Genomic DNA, 4,411 nt, shown 5'->3' with positions numbered 1-4,411 from the left:
AAACTGTGTTTCCTTCTCCTTTCCCCCTCCTCTCTCGCCTGCTGGCCATGCACTGCTGCTCTGCCCAGCTTGGTTTGCAGCCAAACTCCTTGTAAGGAAAGTATTTTCTCCGCTTCACGCTAAAGCTGAATGTGAACTTGGAGCACAAAATCTATGCTCTACCAGCTTCTACAATTCTAATTAAAATCAAGCTTTGGGATTGGCCTGCTGGCTAATCTAATCTAATCTTTGATTTTATTTATCAATTCATCCCAACAGGAGGGCTCGATGCGGTTAAGAAAATATTAATAAATTGTACAAGAGATTAGAACAGAAACTATGGGCCCCTTTTACAAAGGCGCGGTAGCGGTTCAATGCGTTTAATACCGCGCGCTAAGCCGCCGGCTGCGCTAGCCGCTAAAGTCTCCTCTTAAGCAGGCGGTAGTTTTTAGGCCAGCGTGGGGGGTTAACGTGTGATGTACAGTCACGTGCGTTAACCCCGCTAGCGCGGCTTGATAAAAGGAGCCCTATATCTTTTAGGCCAAAATAATTTATCTTTTATGGTTTGATTGTTTAAAAAAGAAGAATCGTTAGTAAATTTCTGAAATAAATGTGCTTTCAATGTTTTACGAAAAGCGGTAGATAGCGAACTCTAATTATAGAAGGAAGGTCATCCCAAACTTTTACAAAGAAAAAAGAAAATGATCGACAAACATTAGCCATAGTTTTTATTCCTTTAACAGTGAGAAAACCAAGTTTATATTTCTGAGAGTTTCTAGAGTTATTTACCATAACTCAGGCTTTGTACCACTCACTTTCCAAATACGTCTTGCCCATATTTGTCTTGACTATACTGTGTATGTACTCCTGTAACCCATTCTGGGCTAAATAAATACAAGTTCATTAGGGAAATCCTGAGGTTGTCCACCCCTGGCCTCGATGCACCCACTTCCGCCAGCCATTCACTTGGCATAATTGATTGCACACCAAGGTGACTTTGCAAAGGGTACGCATATTCTATGTATAATGCACCTGAGTACCAGTGGACTCCATTGTGCTGCCTAATTTGCGGTACCCAGTTATGGCATTGCCTGCTTTGTATCATATCCTCTGGTCAACAATTGGAAGGAGGAATATTTGTTGGCGACCTCCGTATTAAGGACAATTTAAGAGTGGAATTCACCTGCATTACAGCACAGGAGATGAGTTCTGGTCTTGATGCACCGGCGGAACGCAAATCCTAAAACTGACTTTTGCAACTTTTTAAAAACTTGGCTGAAGATGACAAGTCCGGGATCCTGATTTTCCTGTTCTTTGCATAAGTCCGAAAACGACAGATCTCAAGACTATCCTCAATACATTTCACTGCAAGTCAATTTTTCTATGTTGTTGGCTATTGCATGGTGCATTTCACACATTTAGTAATCCGGTTCCAACTCACAGTCTTTTGTACGCTTTGCGGCAGAACCTAGCCTTGTTCAATTGGATCAGACCCCAGAAGGTTATCATTAACCGAAAGACAGGCCGTGTCGGGTCCACACCACACTCATAGCTGTGTCATACAGATTTACAAACTGATTTGCATCATTTTTATTTCTGAAGACCTTAATTGAATTAGCACCAGACATAATGAGATCTTCTCAATCACTGCACCCCAGTTATGGAACTCGCTCCCAGCTCATCTTAGAGAAGAATCCATACTAGATAGATTCAAGAGTTCCTTAAAAACCTCTCTCTTTAAGGACGTGTTTGAATCCTAAAATCATTAGTATCAGTTTATCTAAACAGTAGAACGTTTAATCCTTAACCCTCATCTACTTCTTACAAGAGATTTTGCTCCTGTTGTGCCCCCGAACTATTATTTTTTTCCATCATTGTTACCTTTCCTTAAACCATTGTAGCTCTAGCCCTTTTTCCACCATGTGTATGAAAATCTTTCTAAACCGCCTATAAAGCCAAAAAGGATCAAAGCGGTTTACATCACAACTTAATCATATTTAAGAAAGGAACTCCATTAGAAAATAGTTTGTTGTTCATAGTTTGTTTTGTTCGTATTTTTAACTCTCATGTCCCCTAATTTTATTATGTACATCGCTTAGAAATTTTTATGAGCATTTTTAATTTTATCAAATGTTAAACTTGAATTTTGAATTGCATTGGGTTTTTTTTTATTGTGAAGACTTTTATTAAACTTTCACATTAAGAGCATAGGTTCCACGGCCTTGCTTGTTTGGCACCACAATTAAACTGGCAGCATTCAAACCCTGTCCCTTCTCACACACCCCTACCTAGGGAATCTCTTCTGTTTTACATCTATGACAGGAATGGGGAATCTCCCCCCCCCCCCCTTCATCAAGGACCATACATCAGTTGGGGTTCTGGAATAATGCTAAGAAATATGCATTCAAATCTACTTCATGCATATTCATTAGGGATATGTTAAAAACCCTGAAGGACTAGAGGCTTTTAAGTTCCTCTTCGGACAACCTCAGGTTTTCACTTTAAGGTCACTTGGCCCAGATGCCCTTGTCACTATAGCTAAGGAGGGGTGGGCCCTGTGCACAGAAATATTAAAGCCTAAGTTATGTGGTATTTGTGTATTCAGACTAGTAGAGATTTACACCCAAGCTGTGGCAGGATCTGTTTCCGATTGTCCTGCAACAGCAAGAAAGAGTGGCATTATCAGAATTGTTTCCGATTCTAAATACTGGAATAGGAGAATGTATTTGCACAGCAGAAAGTGGGTCTCGGTGCTGAAAAAGCAGGGGTGCTTCAGTGAAGGAATGAGATGCATTGACAACGTTGTTTGTGAGGTCCCAGTACAGAAATAGCAAAAGGTGCTGCAGGTCAGGATTGAGGTACATTAGCACAGGTGTATGGAGTGCTACAGGGAAGAACTGAAGTGCTTTGGCAGAGCTCTCAATAGTGAACTAATGGGATGATGCAAATCAGGAATGAGGTACATTAGCAATGCTGTATGTAATGCTCAGTATTCTAATCTGGGTTCACCTTGCAGACCTAGATCTGACTATAAACAGACAGTTCTGACTGGTACAAGATCCGAAGAGTCAATAACAGATTCATCTTCCCACGTTGACTGCAATCCTAGCTAACCCCAGTTTTGAAGACTGGCCCTGCGGCTCCAGACGTGATCCACACTGCCCCTCTGGGGTCAACCAGACAACGCAGCACATTGTTAATACATGTCCTACCTGGTGGTCGTGAGACTTTGCAAAGCACATCTGACTCTGCTATCAATTGGCTTAGTCAAGTGACAAGCACACACTAAGAAAAAGGGGATAGCAGAGGGTGCTACAGGGAAGGACTGAGGTGCGTTGGAAGAGCTAGGATGGAGTCAATCTGAATACTAGAGCCACAGAGATCGATTTAAGGAGCCTATGCAAACCCTGATTGAATCTTAATCAAGGAGAGCTGTGTGTAGGTGCTCCAGGTCAGAAGGAAGATGGAAGGATCACATTGCAGAAACTGCTGACCCAGGTGTAGTAGGAAAACTGGGCGTGGAGTACTGAGATTGCCGCAGAGTTGGCATTCTTCTGTACACGATGTGATTGATTATTTCTGTAAAGTTACCAGACACACGCAGCGCTGTACATCGCCGGCTCAAGCCCAGAATTCATTGTGCATGAGTCACCAAGCAGTCATCAGAGTCACCCTGGGTCAGTTCACTGAGCATTCCCATAATAATGGAAAAGGCCCTCTTTAGTGCAGGTGACATTTGCGAAGCAAATGAACAATTTTGAGTCACCTTCAGAGAACCCCCATAGGAGCCAGCAGTGCAAACACCTGAAACCCTAGCCAGAAGGAAAAATGAAAAAAGAAATGATTTTAGACAGTCAAACAACGTAAATGTTTATCCAATGTCCAAATGCCTTGCAAAGAGCATCATAAAGCATGCTGTTATCAGGACGGGAGGTGCTGTGCTGAAGTTTCTCTACAGTTTAGTTTATACTACTGCTAATAGCCTGGGGTTGTGCTTTGAATTCCAGGAGATTGCAAAAAGTCCCACTGCCTACATTCTGCTTGGCTACACAGATGACCTACAGAATTCAACTATAGTCATCAGGGTTGGTGCAAAGATACTGAGTGCTCAAGGATAGAGGTAGGCAACCCAAGGCTGGCTAAACCATTGGACTAGGTGAGGCTCTGGCCCAGGGTGCCAGAGATACAGGGCATCAAAATCCATGACCCCTGAGATCACCATGTGGTCCAAAGCATTTGCCCCCTTTTCTCTCCAGCCCCTAGTCCAGCATTGATCCCTCTGTCCTCCTTCCCCTGCGGCCCTCTAAACATTACCTTGCTTGCTTGCCAATAGCAACAGCATGCACCGTGGGCTGTTATTGGCCAGCCCTGGGTCTTCCCGCTGTTGTATTCTGCCGACAGGAAATTGCAGGTGGGATGTGGCAGAAGGTAA

The sequence above is a fragment of the Geotrypetes seraphini genome, chromosome 14 (assembly GCF_902459505.1).
Source record: "Geotrypetes seraphini chromosome 14, aGeoSer1.1, whole genome shotgun sequence".
Taxonomy (NCBI): domain Eukaryota; kingdom Metazoa; phylum Chordata; class Amphibia; order Gymnophiona; family Dermophiidae; genus Geotrypetes; species Geotrypetes seraphini.
This window is presented reverse-complemented; position numbering follows the sequence as displayed.